Genomic DNA, 22,577 nt, shown 5'->3' with positions numbered 1-22,577 from the left:
TAGAGGGCAGTGGGGTAGGGGCCACTAGGTTAACTGCCTGGAGGAAGAAATTCTTGTAATGATCTGAAGTTTTTGTTTTAATAGTTTCGAAGTTCGAAGTAAACCTATTATCAATGTATGTACATGCCACCATTGTACAACCCTGAGATTCATTCTCTTCAGAATCAAAATCAGAATCCGGTTTATTATCACCGGCACGAGTCCGAAATTTGTTAACTTAGCAGCAGCAGTTCAATGCAATACATAATATAGAAGAGAAAATAAATAAATTAATTAATTACAGTATATGTATATTGAATAGATTAAAAATTGTGCACAAACAGAAATAATATATGTTAAGAAAGTGAGGTAGCGTTCACGGGTTCAATGTCCATTTAGGAATCGGATGGCAGAGGGGAAGAAGCTGTTCCTGAATCGCTGAGTGTGTGCCTTCAGGCTTCTGTACCTCCTACCTGATGGTAACAGTGTGTAAAGGGCATGCCCTGGGTGCTGGAGGTCTTTAGTAATGGACACTGCCTTTCTGAGACACCGCTCCCTGAAGATGTCCTGGGTACTTTGCAGGCTAGTGCCCAAGATGGAGCTGACTAGATTTACAACCCTCTGCAGCTTCTTTCGGTCCTGTGCAGTAGCCCCTCCATACCAGACAGTGATGCAGCCTGTCAGAATGCTCTCCACGGTACAATTATAGAAGTTTTTGAGTGTATTTGTTGACATGTCAAATCTCTTCAAACTCCTAATAAAGTATAGCCACTGTCTTGCCTTCTTTATAACTGCATCGATATGTTGGGACCAGGTTAGATCCTCAGAGATCTTGAAACTGCTCATCTCTCCACTTCTGATCCCTCTATGAGGATTGGTATGTGTTCCTTTGTCTTACCCTTCCTGAAGTCCACAATCAGCTCTTTCATCTTACTGACGTTGAGTGCCAGGTTGTTGCTGTGGCACCATTCCACTAGTTGGCATATCTCACTCCTGTACGCCCTCTCGTCACCACCTGAGATTCTACCAACGATGGTTGTATCGTCAGCAAATTTGTAGATGGTATTTGAGCTATGCCTAGCCACACAGTCATGGGTATACAGAGAGTAGAGTAGTGGGCTAAGCACACACCCCTGAGGTGCATCAGTGTTGATCGTCAGCGAGGAGGAGATGTTATCACTAATCCACACAGATTGTGGTCTTCCGGTTAGGAAGTCGAGGATCCAGTTGCAGAGGGAGGTACAGAGGCCCAGGTTCTGTAACATCTCAATCAGGATTGTGGGAATGATGATGTTAAATGCTGAGCTATAGTCGATGAACAGCATCCTGACGTGGGTGTTTGTGTTGTCCAGGTGGTCTAAAGCCGTGTGGAGAGCCATCGACCGATTGTGGCAATAGGCAAATTGCAGTGGGCTTTTACAGTAGAACAAGAAACACAATTGAATCAATGAAAAACTATACACAGAGTCTGACAAACTGTCACAACCACGGATTCGGCAGTGCAGTACATACGGCAATTGCGTTTTGAATTTGCACGTGTCAGGTAGTTATTATTTAATCATGATAGTATTTAACTCCATTCTTGTCATCGTAGTGCTTGTCGAGACTTGGACAAGCATAGCAAAGCTTTGCTGCTGTTTTGCATTCGACCTTCCCTGAGCCATTGGACTTTCAAAATCACCTGACTCTGAAGACAAGCGGTATTCGTTTAATGTTTAGATGTTCTTTTCAGCTGCAGTGTCGGCTTTGTTTCACTCTTGAGAGTTTTAGTTAAAGGCCCTGTTTGGCCCAGCGTTTATTGTTTCATTTTCCCTTTTTCCAATTCAAGTCTGTGAACTGTCGACCTGCTTCAGTGTCTCTCACTCCCCACTTGGGCCATGTCCGAACCGTGGAGACACAAATAACCAACGTGCAAAAGCTGAACTGAGCAAATACAAAATACCCCACTAATAAATAAATAAATAATATTGAGAACGTGAGTTGTAGAGTCTTTCAAAATGAGTCCATAGGGTGTGGGATGAGTTCAGCACTGAGGTGAGTGAAGTTACCCACACTGGTTCAGGAGCCCGGTGGTTGAGGGGTGATAACTGTTCCTGAACCTGGTGGTGTGGGTCCTGAGGCTCCTGTACCTCCTTCCTGATGGTTGAGGGGTAATAACTGTTCCTGAACCTGGTGGTGTGAGTCCTGAGGCTCCTGTACCTCCTTCCTGATGGTTGAGGGGTAATAACTGTTCCTGAACCTGGTGGTGTGAGTCCTGAGGCTCCTGTACCTCCTTCCTGATGGTTGAGGGGTAATAACTGTTCCTGAACCTGGTGGTGTGGGTCCTGAGGCTCCTGTACCTCCTTCCTGATGGTTGAGGGGTAATAACTGTTCCTGAACCTGGTGGTGTGGGCCCTGAGGCTCCTGTACCTCCTTCCTGATGCTAGCAGCCAGAAGAGGGCATGGGCTGGAAGGTCAGGGTCTTTGATGATGGATGCTGCTTTCCCGTGATAGCACTCCTTGTAGAGTGTTCAGTTGTGTTGAGGGCTGGGCAGTACCCACCACTTTCTGTAGACATTCCCATTCCCAGGCGTTGGTGTTTCCAAACCAGGCCGAGATGTAACCAGTCAGGATACTCTCCACTGTGCACCTATAGAAGTTCGTCAAAGTTTTAGAAGGCGTACTGATTCAGAACAAACTTTTGAGAAAGTAGGGGCGATGTCTTGCCTTCTTTGTGATGGTGCTTACGTGCTGGTCCCAGGACAGATCCTCCGACTTGGTAACGTCAAGGAATTTAAAGTTACTGACCCCCTCCACTGCTCGTCCCCTGATGAGGACTGGCTCATGGACCCCCCCCCCCAGCCCCCTTTAGCTTTTGCGCGCATGTTCTTGTGACGGGGTTAACCGATAGAGGGGGTTGGGGTGGACTAACCGGAATGGTTGATCAGGTGAAGTGCCGGGGACCGGGGGGGCGGTGTGGGAGAGACGTTTAAGATCTTGTTTAACAGCTTGTAGCTATGCAGGCAAGATGTGACTTTGAGACGCACACTGGAATATCCACAGGCAGCGATTGATTGGAGCGCAGGCAGGAGGTTTTTCTTTTAAACTAGATCCATGGGACTTTATAATTAAAAGAGAAAAATGCAGTTTGCCCTTGGGAGTAGTTCCTGATCCCAAGACTGCTGCACCCACACGGATATGCACGGACATGCACGGACACACAGACACACAGACACACAGACAGACACACAGACACACAGACACACAGACAGACACACAGACACACAGACACACAGACACACACACACACTTGCTTCAGTTTGCACGACAGCTGAAGGGAGGTGGGCACTCTGCAATTACAAGCTTGCTCCCTGACGTTCCTGCCTCCCGCTGAGGCGCTGCGTCTTTCAAATCCACGAGGAAGCCCGGGGGGAGTTTATCTGGCTCTTTCAGTCCTCAGCCTCACCTCCTCCTGGCCCTCAGCTTCTACATTTGAGGGCACGAGCCAGATTTGAACTTGTGACACACGGTTTCTGTGGTAAGTCTTCGCTCCTGGGAAAGCACCAGTTCTGGTAAGCCTCTGGAGGCGGGAGGGAGGGACGGGAGATACAGAGAACAACACAGCACAGGAAGGGGTCGTTCTCGTCCACCGTTGCTGCAGGAAAGCAGCATCCATCATCAGAGATCCCCAAGGCCCAGGACGTCCATTGATCCTGTTTACAGTTAACTGTTCTATAGATTTGCTGAGGGATGCCCACAGGAAAAAGAATCTCAGGGTTGTGTGTGGTGACGTGCATGTACTCTGATGATAAATTTTGCTTTGAATTTTCACTTATCACCCGCCAGCTTCTTACTTCATCTCCCCCACCTTCCCCCACCTTTCACCCGGCCTCACCTCCAGCTTGTTCTGCTGGGAAGGCACTGGTTCCGCCCAGACTGAGCTGGTAAGCGGATCGGTGGAGCTGTGGATAGTGTAGAAGACTGATAAAGAACACAGCGCGGTATAGATCAGTTGCAGATATGGGCAGAGAAATGGCAGATGGAGATTAACCCGGATAAACGTGAGGGTTTGCACCTCGGTAAGGCAAATGCAAGGTGACGGTATATTGTTAAGGGCAAGATCCTGAACAGTGTAGCTGAGCAGAGAGATCTTGGGGTCCAAGTTCATACCCCCTTGACAGTGGCTACTTGGTTCAAAAAGGTGGTGAAGAAGGCTTATGGAATGTTTACTTTTATTAGTGGAGGCGTTGAGTTCAAAAGTCAAGAGGTTATGTTGCAACTTTATAAAAGTCTGGTTCGGCCACATCTGGAGCATTGTGTACAGGTCTGGTTGTCCCCACTCTAGGAGAGATGTTGAGGCTTTGGAGAGGGGACAGGAGAGGTTCACCAGGATGCTGCCTGGTTTAGAGAGCGTGTGCTATCAGGAGAGGCTGGATAAACGTGGGTTGATTTCTCTGGAGCATCAGAAGCTGATAGAAGTTTATCAGATTATGAGGCATAGATAGAGTGGACAACGAGGAGATGCAATGTCCAAGACCAGAAGGCATGCGTTGATCTGCTGTCGAGCTGATCTGAAGAGCTGGAGAGCGGCTTCGGGCTGGGCGGCGAAAGCTAGAGACCCGGAGCAGGCCTCTGGGCAGCGCGGTCTAGGCCCCGCGCCCTTCTCAGCAGCCAGGTCCCGGAGCGGCGCGTGGTCCGCCGTTTAGACGATCTAAACGCCGGCCCAATCGGGAGGCGAGGGCGGATGTCGCTCACCCTCCGCGGTGTTCGATCCCCTCTCCCGGGCACCGGAGCCCCCCGGCTGCGACAGTTCCTGTGCACAACGCGAGGCTCCATCCGTTGTTTGGTCAATTTAAAGGCCGGCCCAGACAGGCTGCAAAACGGGGTGCGGCGGTGGCGGGCGGGGGGGGGTGGTCGGGATCCGAGGTGAGAGCTGATTTCGCTCGCTCTCCGTGATAGTCACTCCCCCCTCCATGGCACTGTGCTCCATGCCCGCTAACATGCTGAAACGATCGGTGAGGCTTTGCGCCTAATCCGGGGTCATGACCTGAGGACTCAGTTTGGTTCGGAATGCTGCTGTTTGTGTGATTTGGTTTGTTTTTCTTTCTCTTGTGCATCGGGGGTTGGTCTTTTAATTTCCTTAACTGGGTTCCTTTGGGTTGCTGGCTTTGTGGCTGCTTGTAAGCAGACAAATCTCAAGGTTGTACAACTCACACGTTCCTTGATAATAAATGTACCTTGAGTCTTTGAAGGTGAGTGGGGGTAGGTTCCAGCGGGATGTGAAGGGTAAGTTTTTTACTCAGAGAGTGGTGGATGTCTGGAATGGTGATAGAGACAAATACATTAGAGGCTTTTAAGAGATGTTTGGATAGGAACATGGATGTGAGAGAAGATGGAGGGACATGGACCTGGTGTAGGTGGGAGGGATTAGTGTTTGGGTGTTTTTGATTTGGTTTTTAGCTGGTCCAGCACAACATTGTGGGCCGAATGGCCTGTTCCTGTACTGTACTGATCCATGTTCTATGTTTCTCTTTCCTCCCCCAACCTTCTTATCCTTGCTTCTGCCCACTTCCTTTCCAGTTCTGGAGGAGGGCCTCGGCCCGAAACTTTGCCGATTTTATTCCTCTCATCATGGACGCTGCCCGACCTGCCGAGCACCTCCAGCGTTGTGTGTGTGTGTGTGTGTGTGTGTGTGTGTGTGTGTTTTACTCTGGGCTTCCAGCATCTGCAGAACCTCTTGGGTCTAAGTTTTCCCGGCCGTCTTATTACCTTGGAGACGCGATACCGTCCCGTCTCTCAGAGACAGGAAACGCTGTTGTGGTAAATTAGTGAAAAAAACACTTGTACACAGCCAAGCTGCCGAGAGGCGTTGATTCACGCCATCCCGCTCCACAGTTAAATGGGCAACAGATGCTCGTTCAGAAGTCTACGCCGGCAATGCAGGGGCGAGGCACTTTGAAGTTTTGCCTGCTCCCGGGGGAGGGTTCGCTGCCACTTCCCACCAGCCCGGCGGGTGTTTCTGTGTGACACTTCTCTGGGGAAGGGGAGAGAGAGGTTTTAACGTGAGGCCCCGTATTGAGGAAGCTGCTATTGCCACAGGCGATAATTTCACTTCCCGGAATTTAAAGGCTGCGAGAGGACGGCTGGTACTACTCTGACACAGGTGCCACTTTTCAAATATCGAAACTGCTCTGGGATTGTGGGATGGGACAGTGCGGAGGGTAGGGATTACAGTATACTGCACTGTGTGGAGGGAGCTTCACTCTGTGTCTGACCCCGGGAGTGTGTGATGGGACAGTGTAGAGGGAGTTTCACTCTGTGTCTGACCCCGGGAGTGTGTGATGGGATGTGGTAGAGGGAGATTCACTCTGTGTCTGACCCCAGGAGTGTGTGATGGGATGGGGTAGAGGGAGATTCGCTCTGTGTCTGACTCCAGGACAGTGTGATGGGACAACGCAGAGGGAGCTTCACTCTGTGTCTGACCCTGGGAGTGTGTGATGGGACGGTGTGGAGGGAGCTTCACTCTGTGTCTGACTCCAGGAGAGTGTGATGGGACAACACAAAGGGAGCTTCACTCTGTGTCTGACCCCGGGAGTGTGTGATGGGACGGTGTAGAGGGAGCTTCACTTTGTGTCTGACCCCGGGAGTGTGTGATGGGACAGTGTAGAGGGAACTTCACTCTGTGTCTGACCCCGAGATTGTGTAATAAGAAGGTGTGTCGGGAGCTTCACTCTGTATCTGACCTCGGACAGTGTGATGAGACGGTGTGGAGTGGGATTCACTCTGTGTCTGACCCCGGGAGTGTGTGATGGGACGGTGTGGAGGGAGCTTCACTCTGTGTCTGACCCCGGGAGTGTGTGATGGGACGGTGTGGAGGGAGATTCACTCTCTATCTGACCCCGGGAGTGTGTGATGGGACGGTGTGGAGGGAGCTTCACTCTGTGTCTGACCCCGGGAGTGTGTGATGGGACGGTGTGGAGGGAGCTTCACTCTGTGTCTGACATTGGGGATTGTGTGATTCAAGTGCAGAGGGAGCTTCATTCCATATGTAAACTATGCGGTAACTCTCTGGCCTCTTCTGACTTGTACCTTGAGGGCATAATATTCACATTTCTGAAATTCCCTGTAACATTGACAACAGTGGGAGAGGTGGGGAGTGTCTGCTCTGTGTGTGTGTGTGTGAAAAAGGGAGAGAGGCAGAAGAAAGGAAATTGTAGGCCAGTTAGTCTGACCTGAGTGGTTGGGAGGATGTGAAGCTGGTTGTTAAGGATGTGGTTTCGGGACACTTCAAGGCACATGATAGAACAGGCTGTAGTCAGCATGATTTCTTTAAAGGAAAATTTTGCCTGACGAATCTGTTGGAATTCTTTGAAGAAACAACAAGTAGGATAGACAAAAGAGAATCAGTGGATGTTGTGTATTTGGATTTTCAGAAGGCCTTTGACAAGGTGCCACACCCAGCGATTGCTTGACAAGTTAAGAGCCCGTGGTATTACAGGAAAGATAAAGCAGTGGCTGATTAGCAAGAGGCAAAGAGTGTGAATAAATTAGCCTTTTCTGCTTGGCTGCCGGAATTGATAGCTTTGAGGTCAGATTTGCAGATGATACGAAGATAGGCAGGTCATGTTGAGGAAGTAGAGAGGCCACAGAAGGAGTTAGACAGATTAGCAGAATGGACAAAGTAGTGGCAGATGGAATACAGTGCTGGGAAGTGTATGATCATGCTCTTTGGTAGAAGAAATAAAAGCACAGACTATTTCCTAAAAGGAAACTTTGTCACATGGTGTGAGCAGAATTATCTGCAGCTTAATGTGAAAAAGACTAAGGAGCTGGTGGTGGACTTGAGGAGAGCTAAGGTACCGGTGACCCCTGTTTCCATCCAGGGGGTCAGTGTGGACATGGTGGAGGATTACAAATACCTGGGGATACGAATTGACAATAAACTGGACTGGTCTAAGAACACTGAGGCTGTCTACAAGAAGGGTCAGAGCCGTCTCTATTTCCTGAGGAGACTGAGGTCCTTTAACATCTGCCGGACGATGCTGAGGATGTTCTACGAGTCTGTGGTGGCCAGTGCGATCATGTTTGCTGTTGTGTGCTGGGGCAGCAGGCTGAGGGTAGCAGACACCAACAGAATCAACAAACTCATTTGTAAGGCCAGTGATGTTGTGGGGATGGAACTGGACTCTCTGACGGTGGTGTCTGAAAAGAGGATGCTGTCCAAGTTGCATGCCATCTTGGACAATGTCTCCCATCCACTACATAATGTACTGGTTGGGCACAGGAGTACATTCAGCCAGAGACTCATTCCACCGAGATGCAGCACGGAGCGTCATAGGAAGTCATTCCTGCCTGTGGCCATCAAACTTTACAACTCCTCCCTTGGAGGGTCAGACACCCTGAGCCAATAGGCTGATCCTGGACTTATTTCATAATTTACATATTACTATTTAACTATTTATGGTTCTAATACTATTTATTATTTATAGTGCAACTGTTACGAAAACCAATTTTCCCTGGGATCAATAAAGTCTGACTATGACTATGACTATGTGAGAAAATTCAGAAGTCGGAGGTGCAGAGGGGCTTCGGGTTTCACAAGCAGGGTTCCCTGAAGGTTAGTTTGCAGTTTGAGTCAGTGGTGAGGAAGGCAAATGCAATGTTAACATTCATTTCCAGAGGACTGGCGTATAAAAGCAAGGATGTAATGTGCAGGACTGTACCTCTTCCTATAGATGCTGCCTGGCCTGCTGCGTTCACCAGCAGTTTTTATGTGTGTTGCCACACTTGTGAGCAGGTTTAGGCCCCTTATTTAAGAAAAGATGTGCTGGCATTGGAGAGGGTCCAGTGGAGGGTCACTAGAATGATCCCAGGAATGAAAGGGTTAACATATGAGGAGCGTTTGATGGCTCTGGGCCTCCAGTCACCGGAATTCAGAAGAATGAGGGGGGAGTCTCATTGAAACACATCAAATGGTGAAGGGCCTCGACAGAGTGGACGTGGAAAGGACGTTTCCTATGGTAGGGGAGACTAAGACTAGAGGACACAGCCTCAGAATAAGACCATAAGACAAAGGAGCAGAAGTCGGCCATTCGGCCCATTGAGTCTGCTCCGCCATTTTATCATGAGCTGATCCATTCTCCCATTTAGTCCCACTCCCCCGCCTTCTCACCATAACCTTTGATGCCCTGGCCACTCAGATACCTATCAATCTCTGCCTTAAATACACCCAATGACTTGGCCTCCACTGCCGCCTGTGGCAACAAATTCCATAGATTCACCACCCTCTGACTAAAAAAATTTCTTTGCATTTCTGTTCTGAAAGGGCGCCCTTCAATCCTGAAGTCATGCCCTCTCGTACTAGACTCCCCCATCATGGGAAACAACTTTGTCACATCCACTCTGTCCATGCCTTTCAACATTCGAAATGTTTCTATGAGGTCTCCCCTCATTCTTCTAAACTCCAAGGAATACAGTCCAAGAGCGGACAAATGTTCCTCATATGTTAACCCTCTCATTCCCGGAATCATTCTAGTGAATCTTCTCTGTACCCTCTCCAACATCAGCACATCCTTTCTTAAATAAGGAGACCAAAACTGCCCACAGGATAGAGAGGTGTCCATTTGCAATGGAGATGAGGAGGAATTTCTTCAGCCAGAGAGTGTTGAATCTGTAGAATTTGTTGCCACAGGCGGCTGTGGAGGGCAAGTTGTTGGGTGTATTTAGGGCAGAGGTTGATAGATTCTTGATTGGTCAGGGCATGAAGGGATACAGAGAGAGGCAGGAGATTGGGGCTGAGAGGGAAAATGGATCAGTCATGACGAAATGGCAGAACAGACTCGATGGGCCAAATGGCCCAATTCTGCTCCTGTCTCTTAAGGCCTTATATTTATGTGTGTGTCTGTGTAGCTGTGTGTGTGTGAGAGTGAGTGTGTGTGCATGCAGGTATCTGTGTTTGGGATGTGTGTCTGGGACAGTGTCTATGTGTGGGTGGATGTCCGTGCGGTAGGGACTCATTGTGTGTAGGGCTGTCTCCGTATAGTGGGCAGTATTTATGTTGTGTATGTGTGTCTCTATGTGTGTGTGTGAGCCTCTGTCTGTCAGTGTATGTGTGTCTGTCAGTGTGTGTGAGCCTCTGTCTGTGTGAGTGTGTGTGTGTGTGTGTGTGTGTGTGTGTGTGTGTGTGTGTGTCTCTGTGTCTCTGTGTGAGTGTGTCTGTGTGTGTGAGAGAGAGAGAGTGTGTCTGTGTCTGTGTGTCTGTGCTCCAGTGAACCTGGGAATCTGACAGTCATGTTTTCAGACTCTCACCCCACAGCTGGGGCAGTCAGTCACAGAAGGAATGTGTGCTCACCAGCCCGAGGGAGGGAGGGAGGGAGGGAAGGGGGGAAATGGTGTGGGAGTCCAGCGGATCGGGCTTACCACCCATGGTGTGCTCAGCTCCTGAGAGGGAGGGGAGGGAGCACCTGAGGGTGGTAGGTAGCCCAACCATGGGGGGGGGGGGGTGTAGACAACCATTTCAATTTCTGTGTAATTCTGTACAATCTCTGCCTGAGTGTCATCTGCAGCTGCGAAGGCTTGCCAACGACGTGGGGGCAAGTCACAATCACAGGGGATTCTGCAGATGTTCAAAATCCAGAGCAACACACACACACAATGCAGGAGGAACTCAGCGCATCAGGCAGCATCTATGGAGGGGAATTAACAGTTGACATTTCGGGCTGAGACCCTTCATCAGGCGCATAGATGCTTGGTGGAGCAGTCTCCTGATCTACGCTGGGTCTCACCGATATACAGGAGGCCACACCGGGAGCACCGGACACAGTATATAACCCCTACAGGCCCACAGGTGAAGTGTTGCCTCACCTGGAAGGACTGTTTGGGGCCCTGAATGGTAGCATAGGAGGAGGTGTAGCACTTGTCTCACTTGCAAGGATAAGCTCCAGGAGGGAGATCAGTAGGGAGGGATGAATGGACAAGGGAGTCGCGTAGGGAGCGATCCCCGCGGAAAGCAGAAAGTGGGTGGGGCGGGGAGATGCGTTTGGTGGTGGGATCCCGTTCGAGTGGTGGAAATTTCGGACGCAGAGGCTAGTGGGGTGGTAGGTGAGGACCTGGTAGGGTGGCGGCAGGATGGGGTGACAGCAGAGGTGTGTGAAATAGGAGGAATGCGGTTGAGGGCAGCGGTAATGGTGGAGGAAGGGAAGCCCCTTTCTTTGAAAAAAAAGACATCTTTGTTCTAGAATGAAAAGCCTCATCCTGACAGCAGATGTGGCGGAGATCGAGGAATTGAGAGAAGGGGATGGCTTTCTTACAAGTAGCAGTGTGGGACGAGCTATAGTCCAGGTAGCTGTGAGAGTCCGTTGGTTTATAATGGACACTGGTGGATAAGCTGTCTCCAGACATGAGACAGTGAGATCGAGAAAGGGAAGGGAAGTGTTGGAAATGGACCAGGTGAATTTGAGGGTTGGGTGGAAGTTGGAGGCAAAGTGGATGAAATCGACGAGTTCAGCACGGGTGCAGGAAGCAGCACCAATGCAGTCATGAATATAGTGTAGGAAAAGTGTGGGACGGTCACCAGTGTAGGCTTGGTGTGGCCTCCTGCTATACTAGTGAGACCCGACGCACTGTAGATTGGGAGAGAGCTTCGCTGAGCATCTACTTTAGTACACCAGACCAAGCAGGATCTCCCAGTGGCCACCCATTTTAATCCCACTTCCCATTCCCATATGTCCATCCACTGTTATGATGAGGCCACATTCAGGGTGGAGGAACAACACCTTATATCCCGTTTGGGTAGCCTCCAACCTGATGGCATGAACATTGACTTCTCAAACTTCTGGTAATGTCCCGCCAACCCTCCCTCACCATTTGTCCTTCTGCTTTTCCCTCTCTCACCTCATCTACTTACCCCCCACCCCCATCGCCTCCCTCTGGTGCTCCTCCCCCTTTTCTTTCTTCCACGGCCTTCTGTCTCTTTCACCAGTCAACTTCCCAGCTCTTCACTTCATCCCTCCCCCTCCCGGTTTCACCTATCGCCCGGTGTTTCTCTCTCGCCTCCCTGCACCTTTTATAGCATGCTGGCCTTCATAACAAGGGGAATTGAGTATGAGAGCAAAGAGGTCCTTCTGCAGCTGTACAGGGCCCTGGTGAGACCACACCTGGAGTACTGTGTGCAGTTTTGGTCTCCAAATTTGAGGAAGGACATTCTTGCTATTGAGGGAGTGCAGCGTAGGTTCACAAGGTTAATTCCTGGGATGCTGGGACTGTCATATGTTGAAAGATTGGAGCGACTGGGCTTGTATAGACTGGAATTTAGAAGGATGAGAGGGGATCTGATTGAAACTTATAAGATTATTAAGGGATTGGACACGCTAGAGGCAGGAAACATGTTCCCGCTGATGGGTGAGTCCAGAACCAGAGGCCACAGTTTAAGAATAAGGGCGAGGCCATTTAGAACGGAGTTGAGGAAAAACTTTTTCACCCAGAGAGTGGTGGATATATGGAATGCTCTGCCCCAGAAGGCAGTGGAGGCCAAGTCTCTGGATGCTTTCAAGAAAGAGATGGATAGAGCTCTTAAAGATAGCGGAATCAAAGGTTATGGGGATAAGGCAGGAACTGGATACTGATTGTGGATGATCAGCATGATCACAGTGAATGGGGGTGCTGGCTCGAAGGGCTGAATGGCCTACTCCTGCACCTATTGTCTATTGTCGATAAATCTACTCCCCAGCTTTTTTTTTCTTGCCAGTCCTGCCGAAGGGCCTCGGCCCAAAACATCGACGGTACTTTTTCCCATCGACCCTGCCTGGCCTGCTGAGTTCCTCCAGCGTTTTGTGTGTGCTGCCGCCGTTTAATCCGAGCTGAGTCGCGGGACGATTCTTAGGACAGGAAGGAAGAAAGCAGAAGACAGGAGAAGAGGGGTAGTGGGAGGGGACACAGGACAAGCAAGAGGGTGAAAGGTGAGACCGGGACTGTGGGAGGAAACCAGAGAGCCCGGAGGAAACCCACGCAGTCACGGGGAGAACGTACAAACTGCTGGGATCTTCTTTTGCACTCTGAAAAAAGCTCGCGGTCCTTGCTGAGGAAAAGCAGACAGCATTTGAGATGATGTGACGACTCTTACACAGGTTTAAGCAGGAAAGAATCGCACAATAGTTTAAAGGCCTCATCTATTTTTTTGACACACCTCTTTCAAAGATTTACATAGGCAAATGCCCGGGCCTCTCTGTGACTTTCTCCTCTTCACACTCTCCCCGTCTCAGAGGCCTGCTCCGGTTCTGGGCAAGGTGGGGCCTACACTTGCCAGACCGGCTAGACCAGAGCAGGGACAAGTCCAACACCTCTGGGGAGAGGTTCCCTGGATGCCAGCCGGCTGCTGGAGGAGGCGGAATCTAATCTGGCTGGGGAATGCAACAGAGGGGGTGTGGTCAAACATGGAAGGCAAACCATGTCCATTCTGTAGGCACGAGGAGAGATGGACTGGAAGGAAAGGAGACATAAATTGCCTCTCCCTCCTCCTTCTCTCTTTCTCGTGCCCTATTCTGGTTCCCCTCTCACCCCTTCTCTTCTCCTCTCCTCCCTCAGGATCCCACCCTCCTTCCCTTTCTCCCGTGGTCCACTCCCCTCTCTGATCAGAGTCCTTCTTCACCAGTTCTTTACCACTTCCACCTATCACCTCCCAGTGTCTCACTTCATCCCCCCTCTCCCCCACCCACCCACCTTCCCCCTCACCTGGTCTCACCTATCACCTCCCAGTGTCTCACTTCATCCCCCCTCTCCCCCACCCACCCACCTTCCCCCTCACCTGGTCTCACCTATCACCTCCCTGTGTCTCAATTCATCCCCCTCTCCCCCACCCATCTTCCCCCTCTCCTGGTCTCACCTATCACCTCCCAGTGTCTCACTTCATCCCCCCTCTCCCCCAACTTCCCACCTTCCCCCTCACCTGGTCTCACCTATCACCTCTCAGTGTCTCACTTCATCCCCCCTCTCCCCCAACTACCCACCTTCCCCCTCACCTGGTCTCACCTATCACCTCTCAGTGTCTCACTTCATCCCCCCTCTCCCCCAACTTCCCACCTTCCCCCTCACCTGGTCTCACCTATCACCTCCCAGTGTCTCACTTTATCCCCCCTCTCCCCCACCCACCCACCTTCCCCCTCACCTGGTCTCACCCATCACCTCCCAGTGTCTCACTTCATCCCCCCTTTCCCCCACCTACCCACCTTCCCCCTCACCTGGTCTCACCTATCACCTCCCAGTGTCTCACTTCATCCCCCCTCTTCCCCACCCACCCATCTTCCCCCTCACCTGATCTCACCTATCACCTCCCAGTGTCTCACTTCATCCCCCCTCACCCCCACCCACCTTCCCCCTCACCTGGTCTCACCCATCACCATAAGACCATAAGACAAAGGAGCAGAAGTAGGCCATTCGGCCCATCTAGTCTGCTCTGCCATTTTATCATGAGCTGATCCATTTTATCCTATTTAGTCCCACTGCCCCGCCTTCTCACCATAACCTTTGATGCCCTGGCTACTCAGATACCTATCAATCTCTGCCTTAAATACACCCAATGACTTGGCCTCCACTGCTGCCCGTGGCAACAAATTCCATAGATTCACCACCCTCTGGCGAAAAAAATTTTCTCGCATTTCTGTTCTGAATGGGCGCCCTTCAATCCTGAAGTCATGTCCTCTCGTACCAGACTCCCCCATCATGGGAAACAACTTTGCCACATCCATTCTGTCCATGCCTTTCAACATTCGAAATGTTTCTATGAGGTCTCCCCTTATTCTCCTAAACTCCAAGGAATACAGTCCAAGGGCAGACAAATGTTCCTCATATGTTAACCCTCTTATTCCTGGAATCATTCTAGTGAATCTTCTCTGTACCCTCTCCAACGTCAGCACATCCCTTCTTAAATAAGGAGACCAAACTGCCCACAGTACTCCAAGTGAGGTCTCACCAGCGCCTTATAGAGCCTCAACATCACATCCCTGCTCCTATACTCTATTCCTCTAGAAATGAGTGCCAACATTGCATTCGCCTTCTTCACTACTGACTCAACCTGGAGGTTAACTTTAAGGGTATCTTGTACGAGGACTCCCGAGTTCCGTTGCATTTCAACACTTTGAATTCTTTCTCCATTTAAATAATAGTCTGCCCGTTTATTTTTTCTGCCAAAGTGCATAACCATACACTTTCCAACATTGTACTTCATTTGCCACTTCTCTGCCCATTTTTCCAATCTATCCAAGTCTCTCTGCAGACTCTCTGTTTCCTCAGCACTACCGGCCCCTGCACCTATCTTCGTATCGTCAGCAAACTTAGCCACAAAGCCATCTATTCCATAATCTAAATCGTTGATGTACAATGTGAAAAGAAGCGGCCCCAACATGAACCCGTGGAACACCACTGGTAACCGGCAGCCAACCAGAATAGGATCCCTTTATTCCCACTCTCTGTTACCTGTCAATCAGCCAACGCTCTATCCACGTATGTAACTTTCCCGTAATTCCATGGGCTCTTATCTTGTTAAGTAGCCTCATGTGTGGCACCTTGTCAAAGGCCTTCTGAAAATCCAAATATACAACATCCACTGCATCTCCCTTGTCTAGCCCAGTGTCTCACTTCATCCCCCTCTCCCCAACCCATCAACTTCTGGCTGCTGCCCCTTCTTTTCCACTCCTGATAAGACCAAAAAATATGAGCAGAATCAGGCCATTCGGCCCATTGAATCTGCTCTGCCATTTCATCATGGCTGATCCATTTTCCCTCTCAGCCCCAATCTCCTGCCTCCCCCGGTATCCCTTCATGCCCTGACCAATCAAGCATCAATCAACCTCTGTCTTAAATATACACAAAGACTTGGTCTTCACAGCTACCTGTAACATTAAATTCCACAGACTCACCACTCTCTGGCTAAAGAAATCCCTCCTCATATCTGTTCTAAAAGAATGACTCTCTATCCTGAGCCTGTGTCCTCTGGTCCTAGACTCCCCACTATAGGAAACATCCTCTCCACATCCACTCTATCTGTGTCCTCTGGTCCTAGACTCCCCACTATAGGAAACATCCTCTCCACATCCACTCTATCTGTGTCCTCTGGTCCTAGACTCCCCCACTACAGGAAACATCCTCTCCACATCCACTCTATCTGTGCCCTCTGGTCCTAGACTCCCCACTATAGGAAACGTCCTCTCCACATCCACTCTATCTGTGTCCTCTGGTCGTAGACTCCCCACTATAGGAAACACCCTCTCCACATCCACTCTATCCGTGTCCTCTGGTCCTAGACTCCCCCACTATAGGAAACATCCTCTCCACGTCCACTCTATCTGTGTCCTCTGGTCCTAGACACCCCACTATAGAAAACATCCTCTCCACATCCACTCTATCTGTGACCTCTGTTCCTAGACTCCCCCACTATAGGAAACATCCTCTCCACATCCTCTCTATCTGTGTCCTCTGGTCCTAGACTCCCCCACGATAGGAAACATCCTCTCCACATCCACTCTATCTGTGTCCTCTGGTCCTAGACTCCCCCACGATAGGAAACATCCTCTCCACATCCACTCTATCTGTGTCCTCTGGCCCCAGTCTCCCCCACGATAGGAAACATCCTCTCCACATCCACTCTATCTGTGTCCTCTGGCCCCAGTCTCCCCCACGATAGGAAACATCCTCTCCACTCTATCTGTGTCCTCTGGCCCCAGTCTCCCCCACTATAGGAAACATCCTCTCCACATCCACCTTATCTGTGTCCTCTGGTCCTAGACTCCCCCACTATAGGAAACATCGTCTCCACATCCACTCCAGTGAGGCCTTTTAACATTCGACAGGTTTCTGTGAGGTTCTCTGATTCTTCTAAATTCCAGTGGGTACAGGGCCAGAGGCCTCAAACACTCCTCATATGACAAGCCCTTCAATCCATGAATCATGTTCGTGAACCTCCTCTGATGAAGGTTCTCAAGCCGAAACGCCGACTGTTTATTCCCCTCCACCGTTGCTGCCTGACCAGCCGAGTTCCTCCAGCGTTTGCGTGTGTGTATTGGCCGGTGTCGTGTGATATTCTCCCGGAACGGCCCACCGCCCCTCCTGGGCCACAGGCCGCCCGGCAGCGGCTCGCCAGGGTCCTGTGCCTGGGCCCGTCTTCTCGGATCCCTGCTCTCCCCGGGACGGAGCCTCTGTGGGTGTTTCCGAGGCTCTGGGTCTTTACGGGATGGCGGGGGGGGGGTGCGTTGCTAGCCCCCTGTGCCCAATGCTCCTCCTTTCACAGCCAGGCCTGTTACCATCCACGGTGAGGTGACACACCAGCTGGCCCTGTATATTCAGGTGAGGCAGATGAACCATGGGGTGTGATCAGTCCGGGAGCTATGACTCACCGCAGCTCTGAAGATGCTGCTGAAATTCGGGCGGGACTGGCAAGTCCCCATTCTGGGCTCCTAATCACTTGGGTGTGTGAGGGGGAGGGTGTCCAAGATGAAGAAGGCAGTGTCTCTTTATTAACGAAGGAATCCTTTCCTGCAGTAACGACTGACTGGGTTTAACATAGGAACAGAATCAGGCTATTCGGCCCATCAAATCTGCTCTGCTAGCCCACCATGGCTGATTTATTATCCCTCTCGATCCCATTCTTATATTCTCGAAATGAATGCTAACATTGCACTTGCCTTCCTTGCCACCGACTCGCCCTTGTACCAAGGTGCACAGGAAGTCTTTGTTTTGTATGCTGTCTATATATTATGGAATGAGCTTCCAGTAGAAGTGGTAGAGGCAGGTTCAATTTTGTCATTTAAGAAAAAAATTGGATAGGTATATGGGCAGGAAAGGAATGGAGGGTTACGGGCTGAGTGCAGGTCGGTGGGACTAGGTAAGAGTAAGAGTTCAGCACGGACTAGAAGGGCCGAGATGGCCTGTTTCCGTGCTGTAATTGTTATATGGTTATATAGAATCTATGGCATTATATGGTTGGGAAAGATGGCGATGAGAGGACATTGTCTTTCATTTCTATTCAGAGAGATACAACACGGTAACATGCCCTTCCAACCCCACGAGCTTGCGGTACCCGATTACGCCCCAGTGACCAATTAACCCACTAACCGCGACGTCGCTGGGCTGTGGGTGGAAACCAGAGCACCCGGAGGAAACCCACGCGGTCACGGGGAGAGCGTACAAACTCCTTACGGTCAGCGGCGGGATTTGAGCCCATGTTATTGGCACTGCAGTAGTGTTACCGGTACATAAGAATAGTTTTCAAAGCTCAAAGTAAATTTATTATCAAAGTACATGAATGTCACCATACACAACCCTGAGATTCTTTTTCTTGTGGGCATACTGAATAAATCTATGAAGTAGATTTATGTCATAGGAAAGCAGCATCCATCTTTGGGGTCGCATCACGGCCTGGTATGGAAACACCAAAGGACGGAAAATCCTACAAAAATGTAGTGGATACGGCCCAGTCCATCACAGGTAAAGCCCTCCGCACCGAACATCACAGGAAAGCAGCATCCCCCACCACCCAGGACGTGCTCTCTTCTCACTGCTGCCATCAGGAAGGAGGTACAGGAGCCTCAGGACCCACACCACCAGCTTCAGGAACAGTTATTACCCCTCAACCATCAGGTAGAAGGTACAGGAGCCTCAGGACCCACACCACCAGGTTCAGGAACAGTTATTACCCCTCAACCATCAGGTAGAAGGTACAGGAGCCTCAGGACCCACACCACCAGGTTCAGGAACAGTTATTACCCCTCAACCATCAGGTAGAAGGTACAGGAGCCTCAGGACCCACACCACCAGGTTCAGGAACAGTTATTACCCCTCAACCATCAGGTAGAAGGTACAGGAGCCTCAGGACCCACACCACCAGGTTCAGGAACAGTTATTACCCCTCAACCATCAGGCTCCTGAACCAGAGGGGATAACTTCACCCGCCCCATCACTGAACTTCTCCCACAACCGTTAGACTCACTTTCATCTCAAGTTCTCGCTATTTATTGCTTATTTATTTATTATTATTATTTCTTTCTCTTCATATTTGCATATTTTGTTGTCTTTTGCACTGGTTGAACACCCGAGTTGGTGCTGTCTTTAATTCATGGTTATTATGCCATTGTAGATTTATAAGTTATGCCGGCGAAAGAAGGCATCTCGCAGTTGTACATGGTGACATATATGTACTCTGATAATAAGTTTTCTTTGAACTTTAGTTAAGTGAGAACCGATATCTACTCATCAAGATGGAACTGAGCTGCGGTCTCCATCGAAGTCATGGTTCAAACTTTATTGTTTTTATTTGTAGCAATGGTTTTGGGGAGAGTGGGGGAAGTTAGGGTTTAGGGACGGGGATGTGGAAGAGGTAGGGGTCAGGCCAGTGTCTGTCACCCCTGCTCCACGTTAAAAGGAATGTGCAGCAGCACTTGCAAGAACCCCTGTCTCCCAGCTCATCTTTGGGCGTGTTGGTCGTTAACACGAATGACGCATTTCACCCTCCGTTTCAATGTAAAACCTATCATCGATCAGGCAGATAACGTGGTGAAGTGGATCAGAAAACTTGCAGATGATACCAAGATTGGGGGGTGTAATGGACGGCGAAGAGGACTATCAGAGCTTGCGCAGAGGGATCTGGGCCAGCTGAAAAATGGCAGATGGAACTTAAAGCCCGCAAGCGTGAGGTGCCATGCTTTGGGAGGACCAGCCAGGGTAGATCTTACACAGTGGAAGGCCGGGCACTGAGGGGTGTGGTGGGACAGAGGGATCTGGGAACACAGGTCCATAATTCCTTGAAAGTGGTGGCACAGGGTCTCGAAACAGCGAGTGTTTACTCTTTACCAGAGATGCCTCCTGGCCTCCTGAGTTCCTCCAGCATTTTGTGGGTGTTGCTCGAGGGTCGTAGGGAAGTAAAGAGAGCTTTTGGTGCATCGCCCTTCTTAAATCAGAGCCCTGGGTCCGGGAGTTGGGATGTTATGTTGAAGTTGTATAAGACAACGCTGCGATCTAACTTGGGAGTATTGTGTGCAGCTCTGGTCACCTAATTCAGGATAGATTTCCATCGGATTGAAGAGTACAAGGATGTTGCCAGGACTTGAGGTCCTGAGTTTTCGGGAAAGACTGAATAGACTATGACTTTACTCCCTAGAGTGTAGAAGATTTAGGGGAGATTTGATAGAGGTACACAAAATTATGAGGGGTATAGACAGGGTAAATGCAAGCAGGCTTTTACCGCTGAGGTGTGGGTGAGACTAGATCTAGAGGTCGAGGGTGAAAGGTGCAATGTTTAAGGATTAACTTCTTCACTCAGAGGGTGGAACGAGCTGTCAGTGGATGTGGGTTCGATTGCAATGTTTAAGAGAGAGTTTGGATAGGTACACGGATGGCAGAGTTCTGGCCCGGGCACAGGCCGGTGGGACTAGGCAGAATAGCAGTTTTGGCATGGGCTAGATGGGCTGAAGGGCCTGTTTCTGTGCTGTACTTCTCTATGACTGTCTGATAAATAAATGAATCTGAATCTGAGTCCCAATACCAATAGCAAGACGTGGGCAGGACAGTTACAGACCTGTAACCTACTGGCGGATATAGACCAGCTGCAGATATGGGCAGAGAAATGGCAGATGGAGTTTAACCCAGACAAATGTGAGGTGTTGCACCTCAGTCGGGCAAATGCAAGGAGACAGTACACAGTTAGGGGCAAGATCCATAACAGTGTAGCTGAACAGAGAGATCTTGGGGTCCAAGTTCATAGCTCCTTGAAAGTGGCTGCACAGGTCGATAGGAGGGTGAAGAAGGTTTATGGAATGCTTGCTTTTATTAGTGGAGGCTTTGAGTTCAAAAGTCAGGAGGTCATGTTAACTTTATGAAACTCTGGTTTGGCCACCTCTGGAGTATCACACACAGTTCTGGTCTCCCCACTCTAGGAGGGATATTGAGGCTTTGGAGAGGGGACAGAAGAGGTTCACCAGGACACTGCCTGGTTTAGAGAGCATGTGCTATCAGGAGAGGCCGGTCAAACTTGAGTTGTTTTCTCTGGAGCGTCGGAGGCTGAGGGGAGATCTGATCGAGGTTTATAAGATTATGAGAGGCAGAGATAGAGTCGACGGGGAGTATCTGTTTCCCAGAGTTGAAATGTCTAACACCAGAAGGCACGCATTAAAGGTGAGAGGGGGTCAGTTCAAAGGGGATGTGAGGGGTCAATTTTTTACTCAGAGAGTGGTGGATGTCTGGTATGGTGGTGGAGGCAAATACATTAGAGGCTTTTAAGAGATGTTTGGATGGATGTGAGGAAGATGGAGGGACGTGGACATGGTGTAGGAAGGAGGGAACAGTGTTTGAATATTTTTCATTTGCTTTTTAGCCGGTTCAGCACAACATTGTGGGCCGAATGGCCTCCCTGTGCTGTACTGTTCCGTGCTCTAGTTGTTGGTTTCTGTCTGGGAGGTTTAGCAGCAGTGATAGGACACAATATGTGGGCAGGGCAGGGCGGTAGTGGGTGGAATTTAATTCCGATAAGAGTGAGGTAACTTGGTTAGGAAGCAGGAATAACAGTCGGACGTGCACAGGGGATGGCAGAGGAACAAAGGGATCTTGGTGCACAAGGATCGGTGACGGGGTTGCACTGGTAGGTAATGCTGTGCAGAAGGCATGGAGACAGTTACCACATATTCACCACTCTCAGGCTTAAGAAATTCCTCCTCACCTCTGTTCTAAATGGACGTCCCTCTCTTCCGAGGCTGTGCCCTCTCATCCCGGACTCCCCCACTACAGGAAACATCCTCTCCACATCCACTCTATCTGTGTCCTCTGGTCCTAGACTCCTCACTATAGGAAACATCCTCTCCACGTCCACTCTATCTGTGTCCTCTGGTCCTAGACTCCCCCACTATAGGAAACATCCTCTCCACATCCACTCTATCTGTGTCCTCTGGTCCTAGACTCCCCCACTATAGGAAACATCCTCTCCACGTCCACTCTATCTGTGTCCTCTGGTCCTAGACTCTCCCACTATAGGAAACATCCTCTCCACATCCTCTCTATCTGTGTCCTCTGGTCCTAGACTCCCCCCACTACAGGAAACATCCTCTCCACATCCACTCTATCCGTGTCCTCTGGTCCTAGACTCCCCCACTGTAGGAAACATCCTCTCCGCATCCACTCTATCTGTGTCCTCTGGTCCTAGACTCCCTCACTATAGGAAACATCCTCTCCACATCCACTCTGTCTGTGTCCTCTGGTCCTAGACTCCCCCACTATAGGAAACATCCTCTCCACATTCACTCTATCTGTGTCCTCTGGTCCTAGACTCCCCCACTATAGGAAACATCCTCTCCACATCCACTCTATCTGTGTCCTCTGGTCCTAGACTCCCCCACTATAGGAAACATCCTCTCCACATCCACTCTATCTGTGTCCTCTAGTCCTAGACTCCCCCACTATCAGAAACGTCCCCTCCACATTCAGTCTATCGAGGCCTTTCACTATTTGATAGATTTCAATGAGGTTGCCCCTCATACTTCTGAATTCCAGTGAGTAGAGGCCCAGTCATCATAGAAACACAGAAAATAGGTTCAGGAGTAGGCCATTCGGCCCTTCGAGCCTGCACCGCCATTTATTATGATCAT

At 50.0% G+C, this 22,577-nt stretch overlaps 1 protein-coding gene across 4 annotated transcripts in view; it reads left to right on the top strand.

The window, feature by feature from the left end:
• The window catches only part of LOC134339684 (calpain-1 catalytic subunit-like), a 110,000-nt gene that overhangs the window by 15,567 nt on the left and 71,856 nt on the right, over positions 1-22,577 (top strand). Inside the window, exon 1 of one of the 4 annotated variants that reach the window (XM_063036381.1) lies at positions 5,845-6,121. The exons of the other annotated variants lie outside the window; for them this stretch is intronic. The gene's annotated coding sequence lies outside the window, so the exon portion shown is untranslated. Of the gene's footprint in view, positions 1-5,844; positions 6,122-22,577 lie in introns of those variants that run through there. 4 annotated transcript variants of the gene reach the window in all.

Source organism: Mobula hypostoma, chromosome 30 (genome assembly GCF_963921235.1).
Source record: "Mobula hypostoma chromosome 30, sMobHyp1.1, whole genome shotgun sequence".
Taxonomy (NCBI): Eukaryota; Metazoa; Chordata; class Chondrichthyes; order Myliobatiformes; family Myliobatidae; genus Mobula; species Mobula hypostoma.
The sequence above is the reverse complement of the archived record's forward strand: the minus strand, read 5'-3'. Positions and strand labels throughout refer to the sequence as shown.